The sequence below is a fragment of the Miscanthus floridulus genome, chromosome 2, assembly GCF_019320115.1.
Source record: "Miscanthus floridulus cultivar M001 chromosome 2, ASM1932011v1, whole genome shotgun sequence".
Taxonomy (NCBI): Eukaryota; Viridiplantae; Streptophyta; class Magnoliopsida; order Poales; family Poaceae; genus Miscanthus; species Miscanthus floridulus.
In genome coordinates this window covers 141,926,318-141,942,498 of record NC_089581.1, presented here as the reverse complement: position 1 = coordinate 141,942,498, position 16,181 = coordinate 141,926,318, and the positions used below count along the sequence as shown (strand labels likewise).

At 49.8% G+C, this 16,181-nt stretch overlaps 1 long non-coding RNA gene across 1 annotated transcript; it reads left to right on the top strand.

Annotated features, from left to right (window-relative positions):
* The first annotated feature begins 376 nt into the window (after positions 1–376).
* On the top strand, positions 377–3,149 carry LOC136539914 (uncharacterized). The gene is made up of 3 exons (XR_010779783.1): positions 377–498; positions 2,139–2,258; positions 2,699–3,149. It is a non-coding gene; the product is annotated as an uncharacterized lncRNA (long non-coding RNA).
* Positions 3,150–16,181: the final 13,032 nt, after the last annotated feature.

Here is a 16,181-nt window from a genome sequence, read left to right as displayed (position 1 = left end):
GGAGCGGGCTTCAGACTCGACGGCGGTGACGGCGACGGTGCCACAGCCCTACGTGTGGAGAAAAAAGCACCCCGCTACCGCCCTCCTCGCGGCCACCGGCCTCCAGTGGTCTGCTCCGGCGGCGGTGAGGAGAAGGGGGTGGGGAGGAAGAGGCCTCAGCGGTGGGGGCAGAGAGCTCCGCCCGGGAGCCAGGCGCAACACACGCGCAGATGAGCCGCCGTTTCCACCCATTTCCATTGGAAAAAGCTAAAAATGTGCTGAAAATTTATGAGAGCCATCGGATTCTCTTTCAACGGTGAATAGAGTGCCGAAAGTTAGGCCGTGCCTTGCCTAGTGGAAAGGCACCGAATCTGAGTCCTCCACGCGACGCCCAAACGAAGCGGGCAGCAATTTTGAACAGTGCGGTTGTTCATCTTCTCTCCCCATCGCCCTCCTCCTCGGGGTGACCTCGCCGGCCGCTGGATTCCACTTCGAGGGGTTCGTCAGGCTCATCGCAAGGTATTGCTGAGATCTCTTCTCTCTCATCTCGTCGTGATTGCATCAAGGGGCTATTCAATTCGAGGTCATATCGATTAGTTTTCTAGTTTTCTCTCTCCCGGCCCTTTCTCTGCCTTGCGCGGCTGCCGCGGGTTCACCAGCGACCCCTGCTTCCGCACCGGTGGCCTCGTGTTTCTGACCGCTACCGCCCTCCTCTCGCTCTTTCCATTTTCCTCCGCTACCCTACGCGGCCGCCGCGGTTTCAGCTGCCCAGCCTGAGCCCGACTCCTGTGCCGCGCGTTGCTGACCGCCATCGCTCTCCGGTGGCTGCTCCTCTCTTTTCCAGCTCCGTCCCCTGCCCTACGTGGCCGGCGTCGGGTTTAGCGTATCCTGCTCCGGCCCCGGCACCGGTCCCGGCCCCAACCCAGCTGGACGGGATAGCGACGTCGCAGCTGGAGTCGCCACTGCTGGACTTCACCCTGCATTACACGATCCACATATTCGCCGGTGTGGGTGGTGCCATAACTGAACCTGCAGGGCGGCGCCATGGCATAGACCTGTTTCAGCCACGCATCGTGCTTGCATACATTAATTTTTTATTAGGTTTGGTTCATTTTTTCTAGTATTTTGCCCACTGAATCGTTAGTATTTTTGCATTTGGTGTTTTCATATTCTACTATCTAAATTTCGTGGAGATTGAAACTAAAATAAGAAATGTAGAAGGGATAAATGTTTTAGTCCTTTGTTCAATATCTTTTTGCATTGAATCTGATCAGCAGGGAATAGATGAATTCATCAACTGCAATAGGCTAAGTTGTACTTTATATTAAATATGGTTGAACTGCAAGCTCTGTGTCCTTCCAGATTAAGCAATTACATACAAAATGAGAGGAAATCACTAATTATTTTTTCACTTTTATGTGTTTCATTCATCACTAGTACAGCCATCCAGTAGAGTTGAGAGTAGAAGAATTTATCCACGTCATTGGGTTTTCGGTTAGGAGTTCAGGTTCAGCTGTCCAGGACAGAGTTTAGAAATTTTGTTTCTCTCGACTCTTTTGCTGATATACGAGAAAGGATGTTCACAAATTTAGGACATACAAACCAGAGTTATGTACTTATGTTTGATAGGGACACTTGAAAAGCTTATTGGAGGTTGATGAATTGATCCACGCCATTTTTGGTCTAAACCCAAATATAGTATATAGTAGCCTTAAAGTGTGATGCACTCAACCAGAGCCCAGAGGCCAGAGGGTATGTGGTATGGTCTATGGTATGGTGAGTGAAGTACAGAGCAAGCAAATGTTCCCTAGCCCTGGGTGACTCTGGCTGCTCCTCTCTTTTGTAGCTCCCTCCCCTGCCATCCAGTAGAGTATAGAGTATAATTTTTTTTGCATTGCTCGAACCTGATCAGTAGGGAATAGATGAATTAATCACCTGCAATTTGATAAGTTATACTTTATATTAAATATGGTTCAACTGCGAGCTCTGTTCCTTCCAGATTAAGCAACTGCATACAAAATGAGAGGAAATCACTAATTATTTTTTCACTTTTATGTGTTTCGTTCATCAGTAGTGCAACCATCCAATAGAGTTGAGAGTAAAAGAATTCATCAGTACAAAGTGATTCTAATTTTTTTTTGAAATACATTTGGTTACAGATGGCTGATGAGGGAGATTCTTCTTCTTCTAAAGAAAAGTCCAAATCAAGTGAAGAGTTGGGGTTGCAGTCTTCTAATAATGATGTCAGAAGTGGTGGCCTATTTCGCTAGACTGTATTGGTATGTTCTATAAATTCCTTAAATATTGTGTCTGTTCTGTGCTAATGTTATCCCATAATTTCACAACGATACAACTAATATTGTGTCACCATGACTTGACTGAGAATGACAGTAGCATGAAATTGCAGGTTAAGCAAGCCTTTTTATGCTTAGTGCAGTGATAAGCGATTAATATAGAAATCAGTATAGTTCAAATGGATTAGCAATTATTGTCTTAGGTCAATCAACACCCTTTTTTGTTCTGTCTGCTTGGATCTTGCAATTCTCAGTTTATATAGAAGACTGCAAACAGGGCCTAAGATCACAGTGTGCTAATGTTCTATAAATTCTTAGTTTGGCAATTTCTTTCTCAGTTTTGTTTAGTTGAATTACCAGTGAGATAATTTTGTTTCGCGCATGTTTTTTATTAGTTAGTGTGCTAACTGAGTTCTTTTATTTAGGAATCTGGTTCTTCTGGTGCTGCTGATGATAATAACAATGATGGGGATGGGAGTGACAGTGGCGAGAGCACAACCAATGAATCTACAGTGAGTGAGGGTACGACGGCGGGTTTTGCTTCGGAGGAAGTACGGAGGGGATCGAGGAGCGTGAGAGCGTGCAAGGGTTCGGTGGACTGGAGCCATGATTGAGGTGGCAATAGGTGATGATGAATAGTAGATGGTGATGAACTGGAAGACGCCAGGCGCCCAAGGGTGACTTGTAGTCACAATCCCAGGCCCCCCATTTCCTTAATGAAGTTGGACTCTTGTAGTCCTTACAACTCGACCCTTGACGCTAACAAACTCTTTCTATAAATCTGGACCAAATCTTCTAAGACTCTAACCCAATCTGCAAGGACTCCAGATGGGCCTGAATACAACACGGTTCAGGCCCTTCTGTTGTTGTTGTGCCTTGCATAAGTCTTCCCCACCATAACATCTCTCCCTCCCTCGGGAAACAGCTCGTCCGCGAGCTGGAAGGAAGGGTGAGCTTCCCGGAATGCAGGAACCGGCTCCCACGTTGCCTCGGACGCAGGCATGCCAGACCACTCGACGAGGACATGCCAGACGCCATGACGAAGTTTAGCGCGCAATATGTGTTTCGGTCGCTGGAGAGGCCGACCGTGGCGAAGTGGAGGAAGCACAGGCTCGGATGTCAGCGGTGTACCACGGAACGACTTTAACACCCCGACATGGAAGACGTCGTGAATCTGGGCGTCCTCCGGAAGACGAAGCCGGTAGGCCACTTCGCCCACCCTCGCAAGCACCTGGAATGGGCCAGCATACTTGGGCCCCAACTTGCCCCGACCGCTAGGGGCTAGGGACTGCGTGTGTCGATGAAGCATGCGGAGCAGTACCCAGTCCCCGACGGCAAACTCCAGGGCATGGTGCTTGGCGTCGTAGAAGTGGCGAGCGTACTCCTGCGCCTGGAGAAGGCGAGCGCGTACCTCATCCAAGAACTCATCCCGGTTGGACAGCATGGTGTCGACGACCTCCATGCGCGCCTCCCCTGGAACATACGGCAACAGGTCGGGCGGGGGACATCCATAGACCACCTAAAACAGAGTAGTCTGAAGCGCCGTGTGATATGCGGTGTTGTAACAGAATTACGCCCACGGCAACTAGTCCAGCCAATCGCGAGAGCGGTCACCGGTGAGACATCTCAAGTACATGGTCATGGCCTTGTTCACCGCTTTGGACTGCCCGTCCGTCTATGGGTGGAACGCAGTGCTCATCCGAAGCTGGACGCCGACGTGGCGAAAAAGATCGCGCCACACATGGCCTGTGAACACCGGGTCACGATCACTGACGATGGACTCGGGAAATCCATGGAGGCGCACGATGTCCTGGAAGAAAGCTTGCGCCACTGACGACGCCGTGTAGGGGTGGCCGAATGGAATGAAGTGCGCATACTTCGAAAACCCGTCAACCACGGTTAGGAGAACACTTTTACCGTGGACCTTGGGCAGTGCCTCAATGAAGTCGAGGGAGATATCTGCCCAGATTCGCGAGGGCACTGGTAAGGGTTGCCGCAGTCCCGCGGGGTGCAACGTCTCCGTTTTGTTCCGCTGGCACGTGGAGCAGGAACGCACGAAGTCACCGATGACGCGCCGATCATGGTCGACGTAGAACTGGGTACGGAGCCGCCGTAGAGTCTTTTGGATCCCCTCGTGGGCTCCTATGTGGGCGAGCTAGAGGACGTCTTCCAGGAGCGGGGACGAGGCAGGCACGAAGACGTGTCCGTCATGGAGTATGAGGCCCTCGTGCATGGTCCAGGAGGCCCCGTGCGCACCTGCGGCCACGGCGTCGCGGCGTGCGCGCAACATGGCATCGGTGTCTAGCTCCTAGCGGAGGTCATCGAAGAGCCGGAATGTCGAAGTCAAGAGCGCCACGAGGGACGCCACCTCAGTGTTGTAGAGACCCGCCAAGAGCGGGGTGTCACCGTCGCGGCGGGACAGCGCATCGGCCACCACGTTCACCTTGCCGGGGCGGTACTCAATCCTGAAATCATACTCGAACAATTTGCTCACCCAGTGATGTTGTGGAATTGTCGAAAGCCGCTGGTCGAGCATGAACTTGAGGGCATAGTGATCAGTCCGGACGACAAAAGCGCGCCCCCAAAGATAAGGGCACCAATGGCGGACCGCTTGGATGAGACCGATGAGCTCACGCTCATACGTAGCCGCTTTGAGGTGCCGAGCCGCAAAGGGCCGACTGAAGAACGCAATGGGATTCCCTTCTTGATGAAGGATGGCTCTGAAGTCGAAGCCGGACGCGTCGCAGTCAATGACGAACGTGGCGTTGAAGTCCAGGAGATGGAGCACTGGCGCCGCACACAGCGCGGCCTTGAGAGCTGTAAATGCCACGTCGATGGTGTTTGACCACCAAAACCCCTCTTTCCGCAAGAGCTGCGTCAATGGGGTGGCGATGGTGCCGTAGTCTTTGATGAACCGGCGGTAGTAGTCGGCTAGCCCGAGGAAACCGCGAAGGCCACGCGCCGAACATGGATGCGGCCACGACTGTACCGCCACCACCTTGGTTGTGTCCATGGCCACCCCCTCAGCCGTGATGACATGGCCAAGGTAGTGGACCGACGAGGTAGCGAAAGAGCACTTGGACCGCTTGAGATGCAGCCGGTGCTCACGGAGGACGTCCAAGACAGCGCGGAGATGCTGTAGGTGCTCGATCCATGTGGAACTATAGACGAGGATGTTATCGAAGAAGACGAGGACGCTGCGTCATAGGAACGGCTTGAGGACGAGGTTCATGAGCACCTGGAACGTCGAAGGCGCGTTAGACAATCCGAAAGGCATGACCAAGAACTCGAAGTGGCCGTGGTGTGTCTGGAACACCGTCTTTTCCACATCAGCGGGGTCGACGCAGACCTGGTGATAACCTGAACGGAGGTCCAACTTGGTGAAGAATTTGGCACCATGTAGTTCATCCAGAAGTTCTTTGACGACCGGGATCGGGAACTTGTCTTTCACCGTCACGGCGTTGAGTGACCTGTAGTCGACACAAAAGCACCAAGTCCCATCCTGCTTCTTGACAAGCAGTACCGGCGCGGAGAATGGGGAAGTGCTATCCCGTATGACCCCCTGCTAGAGCATTGCCTCGCAGTGCCTCTCCAGCTCATCCTTCTAGAGGTGGGGATACCTATAGGGGCGGACGGCGACGGGGTCGGTGCCTGGCTTCAAGTGTATCTGATGATCATAGGGGTGCGTGGGTGGGAGTCCTGTGGGCTCTGCGAACACGTCGGCGTAGGTGTCGAGGAGATAGTCTAGGAGGACTGGCTCCGCCCCCTTGTCGGTGAAGATGTGGCCGGAGAGAAGCTGCTTGGCACGGCCCGCGCTTGGCGAGCCAATGCCCATCCACAGGACGCGGTGGCTGCGGAGGATGAACGCCATGCGAAGACCCTCAAAGTCCCATAGGATCGGCCCCAGGGTCTACAGCCAGGCAATCCCCAGGACCATGTCGTAGCACTCCAGTGGGATGGAGAAGCAGTCCACTGGAAAGACTTCTTCGCTGATCTTGAGCTTGACGTCATGGGCGAGACCACAGCACACGACTTGGTCCCCGTTCGCCACAACCATGTGTGCACCGTTGCTGTCCTGAAGCTACAGGTCCGCGTGCCGAGCCGCTTGTGTGCTGATGAAGTTGTGAGTTGAACCGGAGTCCAGGAGCACGGTGAACTGATGCGCGCCAATGTGGACGTGGAGCTGCATGGTCTTTTTGGCCCGGATGCCCGTGATGGCGGACAGAGAGATCATAGGTGCGTTGAGGTCGAATGGCGGTGCAGCCAGGCCATCCTCCGTGTCTTCCGGCTCCTCCACGATGTAATCTAAGGCCTCGAGGTAGAAGAGCCTGGCACACTTGTGCCCCTTATGTATTGTTCATCGCAATTGTAGCATAAGCCCATCTTGCGCCATTCTACCATCTCCTCCGGTGTGAGGCGCTTGAACGTGCGAGGCGCTGATGTCGAAGAAGTGGCGCTGGAACTGCTGGTGCAGGCTACGCGGCTGGTGCGCTAATAGGGCAGCGCGCCAAGCGCGGTGCCGAAACCTACGAGGCATTGCGGCGCTCATAAGCGCGCGCAAGCCGCATGGCATGCTGCAGGTCCTAGGGCTCGAGGAGCTCGACATCGACGCGGATGTGTTCCGGCAAACCACTGGTGAACAGCCGCGCCTTCTACAGCATAGAGAGGTCATCGGCATGTGCGGCACGGGCTTGAAACTCCGCCATGTACATGTCCACCGATCCTCCAAACGGTAGCCACGCCAAGTCGGCGAGGTGGTTGGTGCTGAGGGCCAGGCCGAAGCGTTGCTGGCACATGCGACGGAAGTCCGGCCACGCGGGATGGCCTTTTGCGCCTTCCAAGATGAGGTACCACTGTTGAGCCATGCCCGTGAGGTGATACGATGTGAGCCAGACCTTGTCCACCTCCCGTGTCATTTGGCCGTGGAGAAACTGCTCACACTTGTTGAGCCACCCAAGCGGGTCCTCTTTGCCATCGTAGGTGGCGAACGTGAGTTTGTGGTACTTTGGCACAGCCACACCCTCCACCTCCGGCAGTAATGGGATCTGTGCCGACGTCGAAGACATGTGCGACGTCGGCGCCGAGACGTAGGGCAATCCTGTAGATGAGAACACATGCAGCGGTGACGGTGAGTGCAGGAAATTAATCTGGGTGATCGGCACACCCGTCGACCGTAGTAGAGCAAGCGTCCGCGATCCGTGCACCACTGGGGATGGTAATGGCACTGATGGCGGTGGCGCCACGGTGGATTCCACAGATGCCGCAGCAACCTCGGAGATCACCAGAGCGGAGGCCACGGGTAGGGCTGGGACCCCACCGAACCCCGGCAAGCCGAATTGTGGCAACGCTGGCCGGCCATCGAGCGCCGAAAGCCGGGTACCCTGGTCCGCCAGGTGGTGGTTGACGGCTGTCATCTGGAGTTGGAGGCCCGCGATGGCCTGCGTCAGTGCCTGGAGCGCCTCCGCGGTCGACATGGGTTGGGACGCAGACGGCACAGGGGGCGCAAGGGTGCCCGATGTGCCAACCATCGGTAGCTGCACGGCGGAGGCAGGCACGCCGGTCGTGGAAGCAGCGGAGGAAGGAGGGACTGGCGTAGATGAGACCTCGGATGTCGCCATGGTCTCTGATACCAGGTTGGTGCGACGGTGGGTTTTGCTTCGGAGGAAGTATGGAGGGGATCGAGGAGCGTGAGAGCGTGCAAGGGTTCGGCGGACTGGAGCCGTGATTGCGGTGGCAATAGGTGACGATGAACAGTAGATGGCGATGAACTGGAAGACGCTAGGCGCCCAAGGGTGACTTGTAGTCACAATCCCAGGCTCCCCGTTTCCTTAATGAAGTTGGACTCTTGTAGTCCTTACAACTCGACCCTTGACGCTAACAAACTCTTGCTATAAATCTGGACCAAATCTTCTAAGACTCTAACCCAATCTACTAGGACTCCAGATGGGCCTAAATACAACACGGTTCAGGCCCTTCTGTTGTTGTTGCGCCTTGCATAAGTCTTCCCCACCATAACAAGTGATGTTTTGGTCTATTCATAATTTTGTGTTGTTTGTTTTTGCCAAATGGATTAAGTAGGACCTTGTACTTATTTGCAAACATAACTTATATGTATGAAGTTGTATGGTTTAGTTGTGCTTTGCAAGTTATTATGTTGAACTTGTTGAGTAATCTTTTGTTTGCAAGTTAGTATGTTCAACTTGCATGTTTAAGTTTATGCTGCTAACTTGTAAGTTCAACTTTGACACATAACTTGTATTGTTTAGTTGTGTTGTGCGAGTTATTAAGTTAGTATGTTCAACTTGTATGTTCTATCTTGCACACATTACTTGTTTTGTTTGGAAGTTTTAAAATTAGTAATACAAGATTAGTTTTAAAATTAGGGTTGCTCTGGTCTCAATCATGACACTGACTGTGTTGTGGTGATATAGATAATAATCTTTTTTTGTGGATGAGATATCAGTATTTCCTATCTTTATTCTTCACACAAAAAGTATGACCTATTTCTGTTGTCACTGGCTTATTTGAGTTTTGTTTAGCTCAGTTTTGCTTTCTTTATTGACTTATGGTGGCAAAGCTCTCCAAAATGGTGTAGTGGTTACTTGTCTGTTGTTTTTTTTGGCGAGTTTTCAAGTTTGGATAGAGTGGTCTGCATTGCTTTTCATTCTTTTTGCATTCTGAGATGTCAATACGTCATCATAGCTATTCTGGATGATCATATCAGTATGAGAGTTGAGCAGTCATGGATCCTTTTCTTGCATTGAACTGTCATACATGAACTTTTATTCTTTTGTGGCCATCGAATTGTACAAGCTTAGAAATTAGAGGTAATAAGAGGCAATTAGAGGTAATCAGGATGCAAAAATCTTGGAAAGTCAAGGAAATAATTTGAGAAAAGGAACCCCCACCATTTTTGTTTGTTGATGAGATGAATGTCGATTCCAACTTGTGTTAAAAGCACATTTGGTGCATTCATGCATGTAACAGTTCAAAAGATACTCCCTTTGTTTCATATTATAGACCACTTTAGCTTTGTCCTAAATTATGCTTCTCTGTATTTGACTAAGTTTGTTGAAAAATACTCTCACATCTATAATATTAATTTCACCATTAAATATGTCTAGATAGTGCACTTATTTGGTATTCTGGACGTTAATATATTTTTCGAAGAACTTAGCCAGCCAAACTTGACCAAGATTGCCCTATAATAATTTTGAAAAGACAGGGGTACAATTAAACCTCCAAATCCGACACGTAGGTTCTTAATAGAAGGATCCGAAGATTGTCTAGTCTCAAATGCTACCTATGGTGTTCCCAGGATTGCAATGACTCCGTTTTCGTACTTTGACTGTGCTACAAATGTTGGTTTGCATTCAGGTCATATGTTTCAGGTTATAATAGCGAGTGAGTTCTTTACTGTATATTTATTTTTTTTGTTCTTTCTTGCATTAGTTGTTTTTGCTGAATGCTACAGTAACAAGCTCAATGTAGCTTCCAGATAGTTCGTTTGTGGTGAATTGACTAAGAAAATACTAACTAGTCTTTCTTTTATTTTTTTTTTCAATCATTCCAAAGTCAATTTTCAATGCCTAAGATGTTGATCATTTGATTAGGGCATATTGTCTACATCTTCATATTAGTTGACAAGATGTTTTTCCAAATTTTTATGTTATGCAGGAGCATGCAAAACCTATTCGTGAGGCATTGACATACTATTTATACACCCATGAGGAGAATCAATTCTTGTTACCTTCGATACGTGAAATAGCTGAGCAACATGTAAGATTTCATATTTGTACCTATTATTTTGTCTGTGATGGAATCCTTATCTTTACTCCTTAAACTTGTCAGGGTATAAAGCTTTCAAATTATACATGAACAAGGTATAACAGATATGATTTTCTACTTAACTTATTACATTTGTTGCTATTCGTATAGTTTATTTTTATAGATTTGTGCTATGTGGTCTTTTTGTGGTCCTATGTTAAATAACAGAGTTATTTATTTCTCTCTTTGTTGTTCATGTCTATGCTACCTAAGTTAGTTCATTAGGTTATTGTACTCAATTATGTATCTAACTCCTCTTTTTATGTATATGCTACCTAACTTACTTGATTCACTTAGTGTACAGAGTTATGTATCTAACTTGTGTTTCCATGTGCTTGCATGCTAGCTAACTTATTTGACTAACTTACTGTAAAGAGTAATGTATCTAACTTGTGTCTTGTATTTGTTACTTTAAATATTAAAATATTTTGCAAATCTTCCAATTGAAGAAACAAATATGTTCAATGTCATAATTATAGAGATGCTGAGATTATCGTTGTAGAAGTTATGAAAGTTATTTATTTATCTGGTTTTGGAAGTTTACATCATACTATGGAATTCACTGTATAGTATAGGTTGTAAAAGTTACTTTTATTTCATCCCCACACCCTTCTATAAACCCTTTTCCCATGTCCCGAATGATTAGTTTCTGAAAAGAGAAAAAAGGCTGATGAAACCTAAAAGAGAATGTAGGAGCACTGCTAAGTTATTCGTCAAAGTTATGTTGTATAATTCAGTTATCTAAGCTATGTGCGCATGGTTCTAAAAAATAAAAAAAATGTGGGAACACGCGAGATCCAGCACGTCTGTGCCCAGCATGTGCCTGAAAAGAGAATTGAATGCTTGCACGCCTGAAAAGAGAAAGAAAACAGTATACTATCCTAAAATGGTGTCAGGTGGGAATGAATGCTTTCCTATTTAGGCAATATTTGTAGTCTGAAAATTGTTCGTTGGTTTCTTTTTGGATGAACGTTCGCCAATTAGTGGCGTCGTAGAAATGATAACGTATCAGACTAAAGAGGTCAAATTTAAAACGTTGGCTAACAACTATGCAAAATGTATGCGAGATAAATAGGCGGTACTAGCCTGGATGTTCGGACGGACGCTCGCGGTTACTGCACGGCCACGCTAGGTGGGGATCGCCCGTAGGCACGCAACGCTCCATCCCTCTGCTTCCCACACTCATGCACGTCATCCCAACAGCTACAACAGACGACTGTGGCAGGTAAGTTACATTGCAACATGTACAACACCCGATCTATCTTTGAAACATCTTGATAAAACTTTTGCAACATGTGTCTGAAAAAAGATGAAGCACTTGAAACATGCGTCTAAAACACTTACGAAAACACCTAAAAACACTTGAAAAGCCATTGCAAAACATACGCAATATCCTGACAAAAACAATTACAAACATATGTGTGAAACATAGGCAACATCCAAATAAAAACACTTGTAACATACACAACATCCAAATAAAAACACTTGTAACATAAGCCCGAGCCCTAACTTGCTAGGGCCTCAGTCCTTTGGACGACACATCCTCAACGTCGTCTTCCCACCGTGGTACCGACCGTCGACCAACATCCCAAAATACTCCGAGGAAACAAACCCCGGACTATGGCTTGAGGATTATCGGCTTGCTTGCCAAGCCAGTGGAGCGGATAGTGATGATTTCATTATCCGCAGCCTTCCATTGTTCCTGGCTGATTCGGCACGAACGTGGTTGGAACACCTTTCGCCCAACCAAATCTAAAGTTGGGCGGACCTAAAAGAGATCTTTGTGGAAAACTTCTAGGACACATATGTGCGTCCTAGGAACCCATGGGATCTTAAAAACTACCGATAGAACTCTAGGGAAACTCTTCGTGGGTATATCCGACGCTTTTCCTGGTAGTGCAATGAGCTGCCCAACGTCGACGTCATAGGAGCTTTACTGTCTGGGATCACCTGTGAGTCTCTGGTTCATAAGCTGGGACTTAAGGGCCCATGAACCATCAAGGAGCTCCTCGACATCGTCACCAGCCATGCCTAGGGCGAGGAGGTGGTCGGAGCGATTTTTGACCGCCTCAAAGGCAAGGCAAACTGGGACGAGGACACCAGCGAAGGCGCCTCCAACTGCCTCAACAAGAAGAAGAACAGGCAGTGGTGTGAGGGCTCGCTCGTGGCCACCGTCGACTGCAAGGGGGCTGGAAGCCCACCGAGAGTACCCCGGACCACTTCGAGAAGCTCCTCGAAGGGCCATGCCTGAACCATGCTTTCCTTATCAAACACCTATACAAGGACTACGTCCTCTTGAAGCGGTTCTTCTCCGGAGGCTCCAACAAGGGGGAGCATAGGAAGGAGCCCAAGCTGGCCGCAGACGATGCCGAGGGGAAGGATGACAGATTTCTAGCGCTAGATGGCTGCCTTATGATCTTTGGAGGGTCAGCGGCCTACGACTCTAGGCACTGCCCAAAGCTTGTGCGCCGCGAGGTCTATATGGTCAAGCCAGCCACGTCTTCCTTCCTCTGATGGTCAGAGTCTACCATAACCTTTGATCGGACCGACCACCTGGAAAGCATCCTATAGCCGAGAAGATATCTGCTCGTGGTCAACCCGATCATCGGCATGAAGCGGTTCACCAAGGTGCTGATGGATGGAGGCAACAGCCTCAACACCATGTACGCTGAAATGCTCGACGCCATGGTCATAGACCGATCATGCATCCGACCGACCGGGGCGCCTTTCCATGGCATTATACCTAGAAACAGGTCGTGCCACTAGGGCAGATCGATCTACCCATCACCTTCGGCAAACCAACCAATTATAGGATGGAGACCCTTACCTTCGAGGAGGTTGGGTTCCACAGAACCCACCACACCATCCTGGGACATCCATGCTACGCGAAGTTCATGGTCGTCCCTAACTACACCTATCTAAAGTTGAAGATGCTGGGTCCATGTGGGGTCATCACCATCAGCACCTCCTTCTAGCGTGCCTACGAGTGTGAAGTCAAGTGTTGCGAACACGACGTGGCAATTGTCACCTCCAAAGAGCTTGCGGCCATCAAGGAGGAGGTCGTCGAAGAAGCACATGACCCCAAGCGAACGTCCGGGTCTTTTGAGCCTATTGAGGGTGTGAAGGAGGTCCTCATGGACCCTAGTGGCTTCGAGGGCAAAGTGGTGCGCATCGGCACCACGCTTTCCTCCGAATAGGAAAGCGCGCTCACCGACTTCCTCCACGCCAATAGAGATATCTTTGAGTGGAAACCCTCGGATATGCTAGGCATTCTAAGAGAAGTCGCCGAGCATGCCTTGAAGATCAGGCCTGGCTTCGAGTCGGTGAAGCAGCACCTGCATCGCTTCGACGAGGAGAAACATAGGGCCATTGGCGAGGAGATTGCAAAGCTTTTGGCGGCCGGGTTCATCAAGGAAGTATACCATCCTAAGTGGTTAGCCAATCCTATTCTTGTATAAGAAAGAATGGGCAATGGAGGATGTGTGTTGACTACATGGGTCTCAACAAAGCATGTCTAAAGGATCCGTTTCCTTTGCCACGCATAGACCAAGTAGTCAACTCGATCTCAGGGTGTGAAACCCTTTGCTTCCTTGATGCGTACTCTGGGTACCATAAAATCACGATGAAAGAGTCCGACCAGCTCATGACATCTTTCATCATCCTATTTGGTTCGTTCTGCTACGTCACAATGTCGTTTGGCCTGAAGAACACGTGGTCTACATACCAACGCTGCATGCTCAAGTGTTTCGGGGATCTCATTGGGCGGACCATTGAGGCCTACGTGGATGACATCGTGGTCAAGTCCAAATAGGATGACCAGGTCATAGCCGACCTAGAGCAGACCTTCATGAAACTCTAAGCAAACGACATCAAGCTCAACCTCAAGAAGTGTGTTTTTGGGGTTCCAAGGGGTATGCTGTTGGGTTTTATTGTCTTCAAGCGTGGCATCGAAGCCAACCCGGAGAAGATCTCGGCCATCACGAGGATGGGCCCAATTTAGAACATAAAGGGGGTACAATGAGTTATCGGGTGCCTCGCCACGCTTAGCCATTTTATCTCGTGCCTCGACAAACGAGGTCTCCCCCTCTATCGGCTTCTGAAGAAGGTCAACCGCTTCTAATGAACGCCCGAGGCCTAGGAGGCACTTAACAAGGTCATGTAGCTCCTGATGAAGGCCTTGATCTTGGTCCTCCCAAACGATAGGGAACCGCTTCTGCTCTATATTGTAGCCACCACACAAGTGATCAGCGCCACCCTGGTGGTAGAGCGAGAAGAAGAGGGACATGCCCTCAAACTGCAGCGTCCCGTGTACTTCATTAGTGAGGTCTTGTCTGATTCTAAGACCTACTACCCCCAAATCTAGAAGCTCTGTATGCCATCTTATCGCCAAGAGGAAGTTGCATCACTACTTCGAGTCGCATCTGGTGATGGTCGTGACGTCCTTCCCTCTCAGCGAGGTCGTCCAAAACCAGGATGCCACGGGGAGAATCACGAAGTGGGCACTCGAGCTGATGGATCAAGGCATTTCATATGCCCCTGGGACAGCCATCAAGTCCCAAGTGCTGGCTGATTTCATTGAAGAGTGGATCGAGATCCACATGCCACCAGCAATCATCGACCAAGAGTACTGGATGATGTACTTTGATGTATCGCTAATGAAGAAAGGCACTGGCGCAGGGCTGGTCTTAGTTTCGCCCCTCGGGGTACGCATGAGGTACATTGTTCGCATCCATTTCCCCATCTCCAATAATGTGGCCGAGTATGAGGCACTCATCAACAACCTACGCATCACCATCGAGTTGGGTATCCGACGGCTTGATGTTCGGGGTGACTCCTAGCTGGTCATCAACCAAGTCTTGAAGGAATCAAGATGCCACAATGCTAAGATGGCTACATATTGCGGAGAAGTCTACCAGCTAGAAGACAAGTTCGATGGTCTCGAGCTCAATCACATCCCGAGGCGTCTCAATGAGGCGGCTGACACGCTGGAGAAAATGGCGTCCGGTCGAGAGCCGGTGCCGATAGGCATCTTCGCCAGCGATTAGTACAAGCCCTCGGTCTGCTACGAGGAGCTAGAATAGACTGGTGACAGGTCGCCTGCCCTGGGCTCAGGGGCTAACCAACCAGTGGCTCCATTTGACCCTAAAGTCATGGAGCTTGACGAGGATCCAACAACAAAGCCCGACCCTCTGACCGACTGGAGGATGCCTTACCTTGACTACCTCCTCCAGAGGCACTGCTGACGGACAAAATGGAGGCTTAGCAGCTCACGCATCGTGCCAAGTCCCTTATCCTTATTGAGGGCGAGCTCTATAGGCGAAGCCACACCGGGATCCTATAGCGCTGCATCCCCATCGAACAAGGGAAACAGTTGCTGAGTGATATCCACGGTGGGATCTACGGGCACCATGCCACAGCTAGAACCCTGGTCAGAAATGTGTTCTGACAAAGCTTCTACTGACCGACCGCAGTAGCCGATGCTGAACAGATTGTGCACACCTATGAAGGGTGTTAATACTATGCTCGGCAGACCCACCTACTGGCCCAAGCACTCCAAATGATCCCCATCATATGGCCATTCGCGGTCTAGGGGCTCGATCTAGTCAGATCTCTCAGGAGGGTGCCTAGGGGTTATACGCACTTGCTCGTCGTTGTAGACAAGTTTACAAAGTGGATAGACGCTCGACCGATCTCCGCGATTAAGTTCGAGCAAGCCATGTTGTTCTTCCTTGACATCGCCCATCACTTTGGAGTCCCAAACTCCATTATCAATGACAATGGCACATAGTTCACTGGGAAGAAGTTCCTCCGATTCTACGATGAATACCACATCCGCGTCGATTGGGCCGCCGTGGCGCACCCCCACACGAATAGGCAGGTCGAGTGCACGAATGGCATGGTCCTACAAGGCCTCAAGCCTAGGATCTTCAACCGATTGAACAAGTTTGGGAGATAATGGGTCACGGAGCTTCCCGTGGTGCTCTAGAGCCTGAGGACAACCCCCAGCCGGGCCACCGGCTACACGCCATTCTTCATGGTTTATAGTTCCAAGGCTATCCTCCCAATTGACCTTGATTATGA